This window comes from Cryptomeria japonica, chromosome 10 (assembly GCF_030272615.1).
Source record: "Cryptomeria japonica chromosome 10, Sugi_1.0, whole genome shotgun sequence".
Lineage (NCBI taxonomy): Eukaryota > Viridiplantae > Streptophyta > Pinopsida > Cupressales > Cupressaceae > Cryptomeria > Cryptomeria japonica.
In genome coordinates, this window is record NC_081414.1 from 353,835,647 (window position 1) to 353,856,715 (window position 21,069).

Genomic DNA, 21,069 nt, shown 5'->3' on the forward strand with positions numbered 1-21,069 from the left:
TCAATCCCATAAATAATTTCATCTCTCCAATCATAGACATCTCAAACTCATTATGCATCTCATTAGCAAACTCTTTGCACAAACTATCATTTCTTCCAAAAATACTATCAATAAAAACTTCAACAATCAGAATGTTATCATGAACAATCTTGAAATATAGATTACTATCAGGAGTACCTTTGTTAAAACCAAGCTTCAACAGATACTTATCCAATTTGGCATACCCTGCTCTTGGCGCTTGCTTCAATCCATACAATGATTTTTTCAACTAGCACACCATATCTCTCTGATCAGTCAATAGAAATCTATATGGTTGCTCTATGTGCACTTCTTCCAATTCGCCATTTAGAAATACCAACTTGACATTCATTTGATAGACTTTGAAATCTTTGTAGGCAGCATATGCAAGAAATAATCCAACAACTTCAATCCTTGCCACTAGAGCAAAAGTCTCTTTAAAATCAATTCCTTCCATTTAAGAATATCCTGTACAAACAACTCTAGCTTTGTTTCTTACAACTTCACCTTGCTCATTCAATTTATTTTGGAAGACTCATTTAGTTTCACTTACATTTTTTTCTTTAGGTCTAGGAACAAGAATTCATGTATTGTTATTTTCAATCTGATTCAATTATTCTTCCATTACTTTACCTAATGTTAATTTTTACATGCTTCATTCACATCCTTAGGTTCAATCTTAGAAATAAAACAATATTCATCCTAATCTTTTGTAATTCTTCTTCTCTTCTGAACACCTTTATTTCTATCTCCTATGATCTGATTTTCAGAATAAATCAATCTTACATACCTGGGAGTCTTAGGATTTACTTGATTTTCAAACTCTTGAGCTCTTTCGTCTGCACTCGCACTAGTTCCTTCACCTTGATTCACTAGATTCACCGAAATGATCTGAACTTGATTTTAGGTATGAGGTTACTTTTCTATATTTGCACTGTCACTCTGATCATTTGAATCATATCCGCAAGATTTGATTTGTCTTTCATTGCTTTCATCAACTTTGAAATTAGCACTCTCAACTATCTTTCTCACTCTCTTGTTATAACACTGGTAGGACTTTCTTTTATTAGAATAACCAAGAAATATTCCTTCATCACATCTAGCATCAAACTTCCTTAAATCTTCATCTCTTCTAATATAGCATTTACTTCCAAAAAATCTGAAATATTTAACAATAGGAGCATAACCAAACCATAATTCATAAGGAGTCTTATAGATATCACCTTTGATATGCACCTGGTTAAGAGTGTACACAACTTCTCTCCAATAAACATGCAAAACATTCCCTTGAAACATCATTGTCCTAGAAGCTTCTTGAATGGTTTTGTTCTTCCTCTCCACTACTCCATTTTGCTGAGGGGTTCTTAGAGAAGACAATTGTCTTCTTATCCCATGCTCTTCACAGTATGCATTAAACTCACCAAAAATAAATTCTCCACCTCTGTCAAATCTCAGACACTTTAGCTTCATACCTCTCTCAATCTCAACCATAGCTTTGAAACTCTTGAACTTCTCTGAAGCTTCAAATTTCTCCCTTGAGAAAGTAACCCACATCATCCTTGAATAATCATCAATTAGCAACATGAAATATCTATCTCCTTGCAAGCTTCTAATACTAGAAGGTCCACACAAAATCTAACAATCCATTAGAAAAATGCTTCTTACTCTTGAAAGCTATTCTAGTTTGTTTCCCTAATTAATCTTCCTTCCACATAGGGTTAGCAGGTTTCATTAACTTAGGAGGATCTCTCACAACCTAAGTAGAACTTATCTTAACAATGTTATCAAAATTTACATGCAACAACCTTCTATGCCACAACCAACTTTCATCAACTTGAGCAATCAAACATCTTTTACCAGAGCTATTCAAGTGAAGGATATTACCTTTAGTCTTTCTACCTGATGCAATCTCTATTCCAGAGCTACCCAAGATTCTACATTTTCCATTCTTGACCTGAAGATCATAACCCTTGTCAACCATCTATCCAACACTCAAAATATTATGCTTTAGGCCTTCTACATACTAGACATCATCAATATTATTCTTACCATCAAGAGAGATATAACCTCTACCACGTATTATACCAGCTTTATCATCTCCAAATTTCACAAGTCCACCTTCATACTTCTCCAAGATCACAAACATACTCTTATCACCTGTCATATGATGAGAGAATCCATTTTCTATTACCCATTCATCTTTTTCTTTAACCTGTGCAGCCTAATCTCTTTCCACATTCATGCAACTAGCAGAATCAGTAGGCATTGGATCAGCTTCCTTGATGGCAATAAAGACCCATTCATTATGACTTGTATTTCCTATATTTGATTCATCATCTGAAGCACCTTCATCAACAACATAATAACATCTCTTCTAAAATTTAGGCTTGTAAGTTTTCTTAGGAACTCTTTCCGGACACCTTGAGGCAAAATGTCCTATTGTATTACATGAAAAACATTTAAGAGGCAACTTTCCTTCATACTTACCAACTCCTTTAGGCAATGTCCTGGCAATCAGTTCTTCAATCTCATCAAGCTCTCACTCTTCTTCTCCCATTTCCTTCATCTCTTTCTCATATCTTAACATCCTCCTTGAAGAACTCTCTCCGGGATCATATTTGCTTATCCTTTTCAAAAATAGTGGCTTTGAATGTAGATTCTACCTTAGGAAGGGAATCACCAAATTCACTCAATTCAAAGGCTAATAAATTAACAATCAATATGTCTCTGGTCTCATCAGTAATGGTCTAGATCTCCTCAATAGTAGTAACTTTATATTTGTAGGATGTAGGTAAGGATCTAAGCACTTTAGCAACAATCTCTGATTCTTCCAACTTTCCACCGACACATATGATAGTAGACACAAGTTCATTTACCTTTTTCATAAAAGAAGTAATGTTGTCATCTTCGCCGATCCTCAACATTTCATACATTCCCTTTAAGCTTTTCAACTTATCAAACTTCACATAGTTGTCACCTTCATATAGGTTTTCCAACTTCTTCCATATCTCATGAGTGGTCTGCAATTTCATAACATTTGTCATTTCAGAATCTATCAAGGCACTCAACAATACTTCCTTAGCCCTGATATTACATTCATCTTCCTTTATCTCATCCAAAGTTGAAGGTCCATTTGCAGGAATAGTATACTTATTCTTTGTAATAGTCCTGTAAGATTTTCCAATGCATCTCAGATGGCATTCCATCCGGATCTTCCAAAGAGAGTAGTTAGTACCATCAAATCTCGGATTGTCCTTCTTGTAAGATGCCATCTAGATCACCTCAAGTGGTTAAGCTTCTCTGGAGGAACCTACTCTGATACAAATTGATGAAATAACTCTGATTCTGGGTAGACAACTAAGAGGGGGGATGAATCAATTGTCTCATAAAGTCAGACAAATTAAACTTATTCTCATATCTGATTGTTAAGCATGAAAGCATGAATCAACAATACATCAAGAACACACATAACACCAAGATTTTTAGTGTGGAAAACCCAATCAAGGGAAAAACCATGGTGGGAACCTATCCACAATATCATGATACTCTGTTAGAATTATATAAAATATTACAATTGGGAATGCACATGCATTCAGGCACACTGCCTAGAGCTCACTTCTCAAAAACAATAAAGGGTTGCAACCTAGGGAAGACTCATTGTCTTACAAACGGATTTGGATCACATCTGAAATATCATGAACTAATAGAATAACATCTCCTAATGCCTGGTTACAATTTTGGTTAAGCACATAACAACTTCTTCTCACACTTCTTTTGTGCTTTCAAAAGATTAATACATTATTCACACATATACTCATCCACCTCACACTCAATTACAAAGCTATTACATTTATTTATAAATGACATCAACCTTGGCAAGATCAACAAGGTTGACTCAACACTCATCACCTAATTATAAAACAATAATCACACACACTAACATATCATATGCGGACCAAGCAATATTGGCTAGGACATAGCACAAACCAATGTCACAAGCCTCAAATATGAAACACCTCCCAGAATTATACATCAAACATCTACAACACACTACAAGCATCTGGATGGCCAAAACAATGAAACATTAGAGAAAATCATCAATTACACACAAAACGATCAATGCAGGCCACCAAAACAAAAGGCACTTGATCCAGAAATGTCCACAAGCATCAACAATTACCACCACAACATCTGCAACAAATCAAATCACTAGAATCATATCATCATCATACCAAACTTCAAGAACACTAACTGCAATGACTGTCAACCTATAAAAATCACTTGCGAAGCTCCAAACCGTGAACCACCTAAATTGAATACACACATCAACGTCCCAAATATTCCTCCAAATCTGCAAATCAAGATATTGTAATGTAGAGCAATGCAAATCAAATTACTAACACTCTGGCATCATTGAACAATAGAAAAACCATCCACAACACCGATAACCATAAATCACTCAAATCTTCATGTGGACCTCTGAAAATTATAGTGAAAAATCTAAAAACAATCCTCTACAAACCATTTAATCTGCAAACTTTGATCATCAACATGTTGAACAAATGAACTAATTGACCTTACTGCAACACTATCACAGATAAAGAAACATGTTGACATCAACAACAACACATCTCTCAGATAAATCTAAAGCTCATATTGGCATTGATGGCAACATATGATGTGAAAAACAATCAATGACAAAGAAATCAACAACTCTCTCATATTACTCTTTTCCTCTTACAAATATTCTTTCCCCCTTAGATTATTACAATTTTTTTCACATGAATCTCTCTCCCTCTAACATCAATGAGAAAGACACATATTTGCACCACAAAACCCCAAAACTAACTCACTGACTATTCCCCCTGAGTAGCACGCTCCATTCATCAATTTTGATTGCAATATATGACTGTGAAATGCACTGGACTAATGCATATCAATGCACCTTAGTTATGATCAGGAGAGGTAATTACCCCTAAATTTCCTCTGAGATTCTCAAAAGTATTTTTAGGCAAAGGCTTCATAAAAATGTCTAGAAATTTGTTCCTTTGTAGACGAATACTCTAATCTAACTTCCTTCTCATTTACCATGTCTCTCAAAAAGTGAAACTTGATAGATATATGCTTAGTCTTTGAATGCTACATCAGATTCTTAGAAATATTAATTGCACTTGAATTGTCATAGCAAATAGAAATAGGCTCATCATACATAACTCTAATATCTTTCAACATTCGCTTCATCCATATAACTTGAGTACAATTGATAACAACATCAATATATTATGCCTCTGCAGTAGATAAAGAAATTGAATTCTATTTTTTACTCAACCAAGAAACCAACCTATTTCCCAAGAAAAATGCACCACCACTAGTACTCTTTCGGTCATCAACATCTCCTACCCAATCAAGATCAGTAAAAGCACTCAGATTAAAATCATCATCGTTAGGATTTCATAAACTAAAATCAACAGTTCCTTCAAATATCTAAATAATCTTTTAACAGCTACAACATGAGATTGCTTAGGATCAGCTTGAAATATAGCAACAAGAAAAACAACATTCATGATATTCGGTCTAGTCTGACTTAAATATAGTAATCCACCAATCATAGATCTGTATCTAGTCTGATTTGCTTTAGGGAAATCATCATCCTTAGTCAACTTACATCTGGTCACTATAGGAGTCCCAGTTAGCTTTGTATCCTCTAAACCAAACTTCTTCAACAATTCCTTTACATACTTTGACTGTGATATAAAAATACCTTTTTTTGACTATGTAATTTACAATCCCATAAAGAATTTCATCTCTCCAATCATAGACATCTCAAACTCATTATGCATCTCATTAGAAAACTCTTTGCACAAACTATCATTTCCTCCAAAAATAATATCATCAACAAAAACTTCAACAATCAGAATATTATCATGATCAATCTTGAAATACTCATTACTATCAGTAGTACCTTTGTTAAATCCAAGCTTTACCAGATACTTATCCAATATGGCATACCATGCTCTTGGCGCTTGTTTCAATCCAATCAATTCTTTCTTCAACCGTCACACCATATCTCTCTAATTAGTCAATAAAAGTCCATATGATTGCTCTATGTACACTTTTTCTTCCAATTCACCATTTAGAAATGTTGACTTTACATCCATCTGATAGACTTTGAAATCTTTGTAAGCGGCATATACAAGAAATAATCTCACAGCTTCAATCATTGCCACCAGAGCAAAAGTCTTTTCAAAATCAATTCCTTCCATTTAAGAATATCTTTTACAAACAAGTCTAGCTTTGTTTCTAACAACTTCACCTTGCTCATTTAATTTCTTCCGAAAGAACCATTTAGTTCCAATTACATTTTTGTCTTTAGGTATGGGAAAAAGAATCCATGTATTGTTCTTTTCAATCTGATTCAATTCTTCATCCATTGCTTTTACCCAATGTTCATCTTTACATGCTTCATTCATATCCTTAGGTTCAATCTTAGAAAACAAACAAAATTCAACCTGATCTCCTACAATTCTTCTTCTAGTCTGAACGCCTTTATTTCAATCTCCCATGATCTAATTTTCGGAATGATTTGATCATACATACCTGGGAGTCTTAGGATTTTCTTTATTTTCAGACTCTTGAGCTCTTTCTTGTACACTTGCACTATTTCCTTCACCTTGATTCACTGGAATGATCTGAACTTGATTCTGGGCCTGAGGTTGCTTTCCTTTATTTGCACTATCACTCTAATCATCTGAATCATATCCGCAAGGTCCGATCTATCTCTCACTGCTTTAATCAACTCTGACATTAGTAATCTCAACTATCTTTCTCACTGTCTTGTTATAACACTGGTATGCCTTTCTTTTATTAGAATAACCAAGTAATATTTATTCATCACATCTAGCATCAAACTTCCCTAAATCTTCATATCTTCTATTATAGCATTTACTTCCAAAATTTCTGAAATATTTAACAGTAGGAACATGACCAAACCATAATTTATAAGTAATTTTACCTATATCACCCTTGATATACGTCTGGTTAATAGTGTACACAACAGTACTCACAGGTTCTCTCCAATGAGCATGCGAAACATTTCCTTGCAACATCATTGTCCTAGCAGCTTCTTGAATGGTTATGTCTTCCTTTCCACTACTCCATTTTGATGAGGGGTTCTCGGAGTAGACAAATGTCTTCTTATCTCATGCTCTTCATAGTACGCATTAAACTCACCAGAAATAAATTATCCACCTCTGTCAGATCTAAGACACTTTAGCTTCAGATCTATCTCAATTTCAATCATAGCTTTGAAAATCATGGACTTATCAAAAGCTTTATATTTCTCCCTTAATAAAGTAACCCACATCATCCTTGAATAATCATCAATCAACAAAATGAAATATATGTCTCCTTGCAAGCTTCTAACTCAAGAAAGTCCACATAAATTAGTATGCACAAGATCTAATAATCCATTAGAAAAATGTTTCTTACTCTTGAAAGATATTTTAATTTGTTTCCCTAACAGACATTCCTTGCACATAGGGTTAACAGGTTTCATCAACTTAGGAAGATCCCTCGTAGCCTGAGTAAAACTTATCTTAACAATGTTATCAAAATTCACATGACACATCCTTTTATGCCATCAAACATCTTTTACCGATGCTATTCAAGTGAAAGATATTACATTTAGCCTTTGTACCTAATTCAATCTCTATTCCGGAGCTACCCAAGATTCTACATTTTCCATTCTTGAATTGAAGATCATAACCCTTGTCAACCATCTTTCCAAAACTCAAAAGATTATTCTTTTGGCCTTCTACATACTAGACATCATCAGTATTGTGCTTACCATCAAGAGAGATAGAATCTCTACCATAGATTATTACAACTTTATCATCTCCAAATTTCACAAGTTTGAGCCTTCATACTTCTCCAAGCTCACAAACATACTCTTATCACCTGTCATATCATGAGAGCATCCGATGTCTATCACCCATTCATATTTTTCTTCAACTTGTGCAACCAAATCTCTTTCCATATTCATGCAGCTAGTAAAATCAATAAGCATTGGATCATCTTCCTTGATAGCAATAAACACCCATTCATTATGACTTGTATTTCCTTTATTAATTTATCATCTGAAACACCTTCATCAACAACATAATAACATCTCTTCTAAAATTTAGGCTTGTAAGTTTTCTTAGGAACTCTTTCCGGACACCTTGAGGCAAAATTTCTTATTTTATTACATGAAAAACATTTAAGAGGCAACTTTCCTTCATACTTACCGGCTCCTTTAGGCCTTGTCCTAGCAGTTAGTGCTTCAAGCTCCTTAAGCTCTCACTCTTCTTCTTCAATTACCTTCATCTCTTTCTCATATATTGACATCCTCCTTGAAGAAGTCTCTCCCAGATCATATATTTTCTTATCCTTTCTGAAAATAGTGGCTTTGAATGCATATTCTACCTTAGGAAGGGAATCACCAAATTCACTCAATTCAAAAGCTGATAACTTACCAATCAACATGTCTCTAGTCACATTAGTCACGGTCTAGATCTCCTCAATAGAAAAAACTTTATTTTTGTATGATGCAGGTAAGGATCTAAGCACTTTAGCAACAATATCTAACTCTTCCAACTTTCCACCGGCACATCAGATATTGCACACAAGTTCATTCATCTTTTGCATAAAATAAGTAATGTTGTCATCTTCGCTCATCCTCAAAATTTCATACTTTCCCTTTAAGCTCTGCAACTTATAAATCTTCACATAGTTGTCACCTTCATATAGGGTTTCCAACTTCTTCCAAATCTCATGAGCGGTCTACAATTTCATAACATTTGTCAAGGCACTCAACAATGCTTCCTTAGCCCTAATATTACATTCAGCTTATTTTATCTCATCTAGAGTTGAAGATCCATTTGCAGAAATAGTATACTTATTCTTTGTAAGTCCAGTAAGATTCGCTAATGCATCTTAGATGGCATTCCATGCAGCTCTTCCAAAGAGAGTAGTTAGTACCATCAAATCTCAGACTATCCTTCTTGTAAGACGCCATCCGGATCACCTCAAGTGGTTAAGTTTCTCCAGAGGAACGCGCTCTGATATGAATTGATGAAATAACTCTGATTCTAGGCAAAGAAATGAGAGGGGGGGGGGTCAATACTTTGTCTCACACAAATTAAACTTATTCTCAGATTTGATTGTTAATCATGAATCAACAACACATCAAGAACACACATTACACCAAGATTTTTGACATGGAAAATCAATTCAAGGGAAAAAACACTGTGGGAACCTACCCATAATATTATGATACTCTGTTAGAAGTATATAAAATATTACAATGGGGAATGCACATGCATTCAGGCACACTACCTAGAGCTCACTGCTCAAAAACAACAAAGGGTTACAACCCAAAGAAGACTCACTGTCTTACAAACAGATTCAGATCACATCCGAAAGATCATGAGCTGATAGAATAACATCTCCTAATGCCTTGTTACACTTCCAATTAAGAACATAGCAACTTCTCACACTTCTTCTGTGCTTCCAAAATATTAATACATTATTCGCACATACACTAATCCATGACACAGTCAATTACAAAGATATTACATTTATTTATACATGACATCAACCTTGGAACAATCAACAAGGTTGGCTCAACACTCATCACTTAATTACAAAAATATAATCACACACACTACAATATCATATGTGGACCAAGCAATATCGGCTAAGACATAGCATGGACCAATGTTACGCGCCTCGAATATGAAAAACCTCCTAGAACTATGCATCGGACATCTGCAACACACTACAAGCATCTGGATGGCCAAAACAATGAAGAACACTAACACATCAAAGGAAATAATCAATTACATGCACAACTATCAATGCGGACCACCAAAACAAAAGGCAGATGATCTAGAAACATCCACAAGCATCATGAATTACCACCGCAACATCCACAGCAACTCAAATTACTAGAATCATATCATCATCATCATATTGAACTTCAAGAACACTAATTGCAACGATTGTCAACCTAGGAAAATCACATGTAGAGCTCCAAACCACGAACCACCTAAATTGAAGACACACATCAACATCCCAAATATTCTTCCAAATCAGAAGATCAAAATATTGCAATGTGAAGCAATGCAGATCAAATTACTGACACTCTGGCATCACTAAACAACAGAAAAACCAGCCACAAGACCGATAACCATAACTCACTCAAATATTTATGTGGAACTCTGAAAATTGCACTAAAGCATCTAAGAACAATCCTCTAAAAACCATTTAATCCGCACTCTGATCATCAACATGCTGAAAAAACCAACTAAGTGACCTCACTGCAACACTATCACAGATAGAGAAATATGTTGACATCAATGACAACACATCTCTCAGATAAATATAAAGCAAATAATATGATGCGAAAAACAATCAATGACAAAGAAATCAACAACTTTTTCATATTACTCTTTTTCTCTTACAAATATTATCTCCCCCTTAGATTATTACAAATTTTTTCACATGAACCTCTCCCCCTTTAACATCAATGAGAAAGACACATATTTGCACCAAAAAACCTTAAAACTAACTCTCTAACTACTCCCCCTGAGTAGCACCCTCCATTCATCAATTTGGATAATAAGACATGACTGTGAAATACACCGTACTGATGCATACCAATGCACCTTACTTCTGATCAGGAGGGGAAATTACCCCTAACTTTCCTCTGAGATACTCAAAAGTATCTTTAGGCAAAGGCTTTGTAAAAATATTTGCAATATGTTCCTTTGTAGACACATACTCTAATCTAACCTCCTTCTCATTTACCTTGTCTCTCAAAAAGTGAAACTTGATAGATATATGCTTGTCTTTCAATGCAACATCAGATTCTTAGAAATGTTATTTGCACTTGAAATGTCACAGTAAATAGCAATAGGTTCATCATACACAACTCAAATATCTTTCAACACCTGCTTCATCCATATAACCTAAGTACAATTTTTAGCAGCAACAATATATTCTATATCTACAGTAGATAAAGAAATTGAATTCCGCTTTTTACTCAACCAAGAAACCAACCTATTTCCCAAGAAAAATGCACCACCACTAGTACTCTTTCAGTCATCAACATCTCCTACCCAATCAGCATTAGTAAAAGAAATCAAATTAAATTCATCATCATTAGGATACCATTAACCAAAATCAATAGTTCCTTCAAATATCTAAAGATTCTTTTGATAGCTACAACACGAGATTCCTTAGGATCAGCCTGAAATCTAGCAACAAGACAAACAACATTCATGATATCTGGTCTAGTCTGAGTTAAATATAGCAATCCAATAATCATAGATCTGTATCTGGTCTGATTTTCTTTAGGGGAATCATCATCCTTAGTCAACTTTCATCCAGTCACCATAGGAGTCCCAACTGGCTTTGTATCCTCTAAACCAAACTTCTTCAACAATTCCTTCACATTGACTATGATATAAAAATCCCTTTTTTTTACTGTGTAATTTTCAATCCTAGAAAGAATTTAATCTCTCCAATCATAGACATCTCAAACTCATTATGCATCTCATTTGCAAACTCTATACAAAAACTATTATTTCCTCCAAAAATAATATCATCAACAAAAACTTCAACAATCAGAATGTTATCATGATCAATCTTGAAATACAAATTACTGTCAGCAGTACCTTAGTTAAATCCGAGCTTCAGCAGATACTTATCCAATTTGGCACATCATGTTATTGGCACTTGCTAAAGGAACACCAAGGACCACTGAGAGGGGGGTGAATCGATGGTAATAAAAAACTTTAACTTTTCAAAATGATTTAAACTCTAATAACATAAATCAATAAGATATGAGAAGAGATATTAAATTAATCAACACATACACATAAGAGCCAAACCCATAACACAAGATGTATGAGGAAAACCCATGATGGGGAAAAACCTCAGTGAGAAATGTTGCTGGAGTCTATTACTCCAATCCAGCCTCACAATTAAATCACTGATTACAAAGCACCAACTCAAGGAGAACCAACCCTTGAACCTTTATGGGCACCAACACAAAGGAGAACCGACCCCTTCTCTTAGCACCCACTCAGATAAATACAATAAACATGTATTTAAAACAAATTATGCACCTTGTTACAAATGACATTTTGTAATGCCTTATTGTTTTGCTCTTATTCTCTTCTCTCTGCTCTCTTCTCTCTATCTTCTTATCTCTGCAATCCAACTCTTTGACCTTTGCTCGATTCAATCCTACTTCTCCAACTCTTATAGTGTATATAAACCATTGTGTTATCTGCCTTGGCTCTCCACACTCTTGCCACTGGTCTGTGCACTGCACCTCACTATTATTCTTTGTATTATGTACACTATGTTCTCTCCACACTATTTCTCTTCATCATTTTCTCTCTACACAACAACTGTCCTTTTTACCCAAATATATAGCTATGTAGCTTCCACGATCCTACTTCCAATTTTTGGCCTTTTCTGTATATCCAGTTATCTTTGCTAGCTCAACACACACACACACACGTTATACCCCCTCTCACATAATCTTCTATCGGTCGCTCCTGGCACACAAGGTTTCCCTCAAAAATGGATTTCAAATCTATTCTCCTCGGCCTCTAAGAGATTATGTTTTCATACTGATCAGATTCTTTGTACACCACTCAGACAGATAGTCATCATCCATAAATGCATCCCCTTGGCATCCTTCTGTATTCACATTATTCTTCTGATATTAGATTACTATACTTAGTAATTATTTTGTCTGGTAGATTTCCTTGAGCCACAAAAGCTCAACAACACCCTCTGCAACATGATCACATTAAATGTTTCTCCGTTCTTCTCTGTCAACTAATTGTTATCTTTATTAATCTTCATCTGTTTGATGTTATATGATCTCTTATTCATAGATCACCTCGATTCACACACCAGTCAGCAATAGGATCATCATTAATGTGTTCTTGACACAATCTTAACCCGCCCTAAAAAGATTGACAAGAACCTCCTTTAAATGCACTACATCAGTAGTCACTGACTTTAGCATATATGATTCATCCTTTGACCACCTAGAAACCACTTGTCTCTATCTTGAGCATCTAAAACATATGTTCAATGTCAATCCACAGCCACATAAAACTTTGTGTTTATAGACATGCATTGTGTTGTCAAAATCTTCTTATTAGATGTCTAGACTGCACTGTCAGCTTCAGTCAACAATAGTCAACCTATCATGTGGACCTCTATGTTAATCAGGCTGCCAATGTGTCCACAACAGATCATGCCAACCTTAGACTCTATTGCTATGAGATTGTGGGATGTGCATCATCTCCCATTTGACTTACCCCACAAGGGTTCTATCCTCTAGTCTTTGGCATCGCGAGATAGCAGGGGACATCTCTCGCTTCTCCTTTTGTTATCCCACAAGGTCATCTTCAAGTCCATTTTACTCATGCGGGTTGGAGAGATGCTTCAAACATCCTACTTCTTGATCCTCCGTAGACTCCTTTTCATCTACACTTCCCAGTTGCAGGATAGCGGGGAGCACCTCCTACCTTTTTCTTTGTATCCCCGTGAGCTTATGTTGCCTTGGTTTTACTTCTCGCGGGATGGTCGGATGCTACGTCTTTTTCCTTCAAACTTACCCCTTAATACCTTTTCTTTCCAGTCGTCACGACTGTAGGATAATAGGGATGACCTATGACTCCATTAATATTCTTAACCTGCACGACCATCATTCTCAACTCAAGCAAGCTGCACGATAGCGGGGGTCTCTATACCCTACTTGCACTTATCCTGCATGGTCATTTGATCTCAACTTTCCACAGCATGGGATGGCAGGAAGCCTTTAACTCTTGTCTTCTTGTTACCTTGCACACCTACATCTTTACTGTCTCTGAATTTATGGGATAGTGGGAGGACGCTATCTTCTTTTCTTTGAGGTTACCCCGTGCGGTCTCATTCCTCTCATCTATCACATCGCGGGATAGTGGGATGCTACCACGACCAAGACACTAGACCTATACTGCCAACCTAGATGAATAGTCAGATGCCACTTGGCTGCCATGTCACATGAAGGATTCAACTCAGCCCCCACATCATTAGCCATGTGAACATTCATTTGACTATGTGGTAGTAAAGGTGCCACATCAGAGCCTATAGTCAACCATCGTGGGCCCATTTTGATATAACTCACACCATCTGATAAGAGGCAAAAAGGGCTCTTGACGAAAGGAAAACTCTTGCCGAAAATAAATGTGGTCCCTGCATGAACACTCACGGACAATGTGGACCACAGAATGACTGCCAATTGGATACTCTCAAACACTTAGATGAAGTGGGCCCTGTCGAACTCAGGTTGAGGATATACCACCACATCATTGAGGACCCCTCAAGAACACATAATCATACTATCGAACCAATGCACATGAGAAAGAGAGTCCACTCGACACATCACCGCATGTCACCAAGACACGGTGACCACTATACTAAAAAATAAACTCTATTGGTATAGCATATAAATGGTTGAATAGCCCAAAATAAGTCACAATGATAGACCAAGTTACATTGAAATAGATAATGTTGTTGAGTCAAAAACTTGGTCATACCAAAAGCCAATATCATGGTTAGGTCCTAGAGACAACTTGGGGGGGGGGGGGGGGTGGGGGGGGGTGAATCAGTTGTCCAATAAATTCAACCAAAACTTAATGCTTAATGCCGGTAAACCAAACTTTATGCCGGTAGACATTTTTATCAGTTAATTGTAGTGCCAGTAAAGATTAATGCATGAAATAGAAAGACAATAACATCCACAACACATAACACAAATATTTGTACGTGGAAACCCTGTAAGGGAAAAAACCATAGTGGGAATCCTTACCCACAATCAAATGATACTACTGCAGATAGTATGTATGTACAATATGGATTCTGCACATGCAGAAAGGCCAACTTCCTAGAGCTCATTGCTCAATCACAAAATAAGAGTCACACTGACTGCAATTGGATGGTTAAATCCAATGATAATGTACTGCATAAAATAACATCTTCATATGCTGGATTCAGTACCGATTTACTTTTGATTGCCTTCACAAAAACCTTCCTTCAACCTTCAAATGATGTCTGCATGTATAGCTCTGATTTTTTGGCATATACCTTATTACAATTCCTTTTTCCAATCGCATTTTAATCTCACAGATGAGATCTTACATTTATACCATAACCTAAGACCAATTGAATAGGTCGGCTCACTAAAAGATATTACAATAAAATAAATTACAAATAAATCAATATCTGATGCATGATGTTGACTCAATGCATTTATAATAATAATAAATCATCTCCATAATGTGTCGTGTTGATCTGGAATAGATATGCCTGCCGATGCATATCCTAGACCTATTTGCCGGTAACAACAAATATGCAAACCCGAATTAAAAAAAAACCAAATCACCAAAACCAAGTGATCGAATAATTTCTTCGACATAACCAAGTAGTTTCCAAGTCATTCCAAGTTCCCGTGAACAATATAATCTGCCGGTGAACCAAATACCGGTGACTGTGCATAAGTCTCTGACTTGCCGGTGAATATAACCAAAGATCTCCAAGTGCTAATAAGTGTTGACAAGTGATAACAAGTGTTGACATCAATGACAAAACTATATCAACATATCTAGAATACCAACAATCTCCCCCTTTGGCATTGATGGAAACACAAGATGGAAAAACCATCAAAGTGCCAAAACAGAAATGCCAAAAACCAAAAACCAACAATCTCCCAAAGAGATCGTTAACCAGAAATGAAAATACATATACAGAGAGTAATCAATCTCTACAAGAATCTCTCCCCAAAGTATCAATCTCTCCCCCAAGGGATAATGTGTTTTTCCATATCAATCTCTCCCCCTTTGACATCAAATGCCAAAGCATTACAAAAATCAGTTTCAAATACAAAATACCAACTTATTATACCAACTACTCCCCCTAAGAAGTAGCTCTCCTCATCAAAGTTGGAATAATAGATTTCTTTATTAATTATGTCGGTTGATGACAAACATCAACTGTCTAAGTCTCTACCGGTGGGGGTAGGACTCCAAGTTGCTCTCTGAGATATCCAAAGGCTTTGTAAAAGTATCTACAATCTCCTCTTTAGTATTCACATAAACCAATTTCACTTCTTTGGCTTCAACATTCTCTTTTAGAAAATTGAATTTGATAGAAACATGTTTAGTTTTGGAGTGAAATACCGGGTTCTTTGATATATCAATTGCTACCTTATTATCATAGTAAATAATTATACGTTCCTTGTATTTTACCTTTATGTATTTCAACATTTGTTTGATCCATAATACCTGTGTACAATTAGTTGCTTCTGCAACATATTCTGATTCTGCTGTTGATAGACTTGTACAACTCTGTTTCTTGCTCAGCCATGAAATTAGTCTGCTACCAAGAAAAAATGCTCCGCCGGTGGTTCTTTTTCTGTCATCCACATCTCTTGCCTAATTAGCATCTGTGTATGCACATAAGTCAAAATTTTAATCTCTAGGATACCATAAACCAAGATTTGTAGTGCCTTGTAGGTACCAAAAAATCCTTTTCACTGCTGATTCATGATTTTCTTTAGGATTACTCTGAAATCTTGAAACAATACATACTGCATTCATAATATGAGGTCTTGTTTGTGTCAAATACAGTAAACCTCCTATCATAGACTTGTATCTAGTCGGATTAACAGGTGTTGATTCATCCTTCAAAGATAATTTATTAGTTGTAGTCATAGGTGCTCTTACCGGTTTACAATTTTCCATGCCAAATTTCTTTAGTAATTCCTTCAAGTACTTAGATTGACATAGGAATATACCTTTATCAGTCTGTGAAATTTGCAATCCTAAAAATAATTTTATCTCTCCAATCATAGACATTTCAAATTCTTGCTGCATTTTGTTAGAAAAGTCTTTACACAATCCATCTTCTCCTCCAAAGATTATATCATCAACAAAAACTTCAATAACCAAGATGTCATCATTATTCACTTTGTAGTATAGATCGTTGTCAGCATTACCTTTAGTGTATCCAAGCTTCAAAAGATATTTGTCCAATCTAGCATACCAAGCTCTAGGTGCTTGTTTCAATCCATATAAAGCTTTCCTTAACCTGCAAACCATGTCTTTGTTATTTGTCAAAGAAAATCCATCAGGTTGTTCAATATGAACTTCTTCTTCAAGATCTCCATTCAGAAATGCACATTTAACATCCATTTGATATACTCTGTAGTTCTTGTGTGCTGCAAAAGCCAATAAAAGTCTGACTGCCTCAATTCTAGCTACCGGTGCAAAGGTTTCATTGTAATCAATTCCTTCTTTCTGTGAATATCCCTTACACACTAATCTTGCTTTTTTTCTGATTACCTTACCATCTTCATTAAGTTTATTTCTGAAAACCCATTTAGTTCCAATTACATTTTTGTCTTTAGGCCGGAGAACTAATGACCAAGTGTTATTCCTTTCAATTTGTTCCAATTCATCTTCCATAGCTTTAATCCAATATTTATCTTCACATGCCTCATTAATTGATGTAGGTTCAATTTGATAAATAAGACATACCTCTACATTTGCCAATCTTCCTCTAGTCATAATTCCTTGAAATTTGTTTCCAATTATCTGATCTTCAGAATGATTCAATCTTACATACTAGGGTGTTTTTACTTGTTGTTGTTCTTCAGTGACTGTTGAATCTTCAGATGATGCCGGTGTAACTGGATCACCATTCTGTACTAGTGTATTCATAGTAGGTTCATTTGTGATTATCTCTATTGCCAGTTCAGAGTCTGTGTACCTTGAATTTCCTCTAAACTGTTCATCAATCTTCACATTTTCACTGTCAACAATTTTTTGCAATCTCTTGTTAAAACATCTATATGCCTTGATCTTAGATGAATAACCAAGAAATATTCCTTCATCACTTCTAGGATCAAATTTTCCAATATTCTCATCTCTTCTAATATAGCATTTACTTCCAAATATTCTGAAATATTTAAGAGTAGGAGTATTACCAAACCATAGTTCATGAGGGGTCTTACCGGTTTCACCTCTGATGTGAACTATGTTGAATGTATAAACTGTTGTATTGACCGCTTCTCTCAGTATATATGAGGTAGATTTTCTTCTGATATCATACTTCTTGTTGCATCCAAGATAGTTTTATTTTTCCTTTCCACAACTCCATTCTGCTGGGGTGTTCGGGGTGCTGATAACTATCTTCTGATCCCATTCACTTCACAAAATGTATTAAATTCCTTAGATGTGATTCACCTCCTTGATCTAATCTCAAACATTTGATTTTATTACCGGTTTCATTTTCTACCATCATCTTGAATAGTTTGAATTTCCAAAATGCTTCAGATTTTTCCCTGAGAAAAGTAACCCAACACATTCTATAATAGTCATCAATGATTAGCATAAAATACCCATCTCCTTGTATACTTCTAGTTCTTGCTGGACCACATAAATCAATATGAATTAAATCAAGAACATTGTTAGACTTCTCTGGAATACTCTTGAAAGTTTCTCTAACTTGCTTTCCAAATTGACATTCCTCACATACCAGATTGTGAGGTTTAACAATCTTAGGTAAATCTCTTACCGCCTTAGTAGTACTGATTTTCACAATGCAATCAAAATTTACATGACAAAGTCTCTTATGCCATAACCAACTTTCATCAATATGTGCAATCAAACATACTTTCTCATTATTGTTCAAATGAAAGATATTACCTCTAGTTTTATTACCGGTTGCAATTTCCAAACCAGTTCTGTTTAAGATTTTGCATTTACCATTCTTGAATTGTAATTGAAATCCTTTCACAACTAATTGACCAACACTCAAAATATTATGCTTCAAACCTTCAACATAGTAAACATTATCAGTATTGTGCTTACCATCAAAAGATATAGTGCCTTTTCCTTTGATTAAACAAGCTTTATCATCTCCAAATCTTACTAAACCTCCATTGTATTCCTGAAAGGTTAAGAATTTACTCTTATCACCAGTCATGTGATGTGAACATCCTGAATCAATAATCCATTCATCCTTATCTTCAACTTTAGTTGCCAGGGCCTACTCTACCAGTTGAACAGTAGGTTTCGGTTGATCTTCTGTTATAGAAACAAAAGCCCATCCATTGTGTGTCGGATCCTCATCAAAATCGTTAGTAACTCCTTCATCAACATAATAGAAAGATTTGTCTCTATTCTTCTTAAACTTGTATTTCTGATAATATGTTCTTTTAGCTTCTTCTCTTAATCTTGTATGTCTATCAGAACATCTAGAAGCCATATGACCAATCTTATTACATTTAAAACATTTAAAGGGTGCTTTACCTTCATACTTACTTCCAATTGGACCTTTAGGAATTTTCCTTGCAAATAGTGCTTCAAGTTCTTCAAGTTGTTTATTTTCTCTCCTGCTTTCTTCAAGTTCTCTTGCATAGAAGGCTTTCCAATCAGATTTATCAGATGATGATGATGTTGCAGATGATGATGATGCCTTGAAAGCTAGATCTGTCTTAATAGTAGTAACATGACCAAATTACTCAAGCTCAAAAGCTGAAAGTTTTCCAACCAAGGTGTCTCTAGATACTGATGCATTAGGCATTGTTCTCAGTTCATTTATAGCAATAAATTTCATTTTATATGTCGGTGGCAAAGCTTTGAAAACTTTAGAAACAATCTCATCTTCACTTAAAGTTCCTCCACAACATTGTATACCCAAAAGAAATTTCATTTACTCTTTCCATAAAAGCACAAATTCTTTCTTCTTCTTCTTCCATTTTCAGACTTTCATACCTGACCTAGAAGCATTCAAGTTTTGCAATTTTGACTATGGAATCTCCTTCATTCAATGTTTCCAGTTTGTCCCAAATAGCTTTAGCAGTAGATCTGTCTAACAATCCCATGACTTGCCGATTTGATCATGCGCTCAAAAGTGCTTCTCTTGCTTTGCAATCATTTTCCTCATCTTTGGCCAAGTTAGGTGGATTAGGTTGACCTTGAGTAAGAGTAGTATAGCCATTCTTTGTAACATCCCATATGTCATTTCCAATGCAATTCAAATGTGTCTCCATCCTGATCTTCCATATGCCATAGTTAGTTCCATCAAGTTTTAGACTATCCTTCCTGAAATAGTTAGAAGACATTGGATCTCCTCAAGCTATTAAACTTCTGCAAAAAGAGAACTAAGATCTGATACCAATTGTTAGGTCCCAGAGACAACTGAGAGGGGGGGGGGGTGGGTGAATCAGTTGTCCAATAAATTCAACCAAAATTATCCTAACCAAACCTTAATGCTTAATGCCGGTAAACCAAACTTTATGCTGATAGACATTTTTATTAGTTAATTATGGTATCGGTAAAGATTAATGCATGAAACAGAAAGACAATAACATCCACATCACATAACACAAATATTTGTACATGGAAACCCTGTAAGGGGAAAAACCATGGTGAGAAGCCTTAACCACAATCAAATGATACTACTGCAGATAGTATGTGTGTACAATATAGATTCTGCACATGCAGAAAGGCCAGCTGCCTAGAGCTCTCTGCTCAATCACAAAATGAGAGTCACACTGACTACAATTGGATGGTTAAATCTAATGATAATGTACTACATAAAATAGCATCTTCATATGCTGGATTCAGTACCAGTTTAGTTCTGATTGCCTTCACAAAAACCTTCCTTCAACCTTCAAATGATGTTTGTGTGTATAGCTCTGCTTTTTCTGCATATACCTTATTACAATTCCTTTTTCCAATTGCATTTTAATCTTACAAATGAGATCTTACATTTATACCATAACCTAAAACCAATTAAATAGGTCTGCTCACTAAAAGATATTACAATAAAATCAATTACAAATAAATCAATATCCGATGCATGATGTCAGCTCAATGAATTTACAATAATAATAAATCATCTCCATAACGTGTCGTGCTGATCTGGAATAGATAT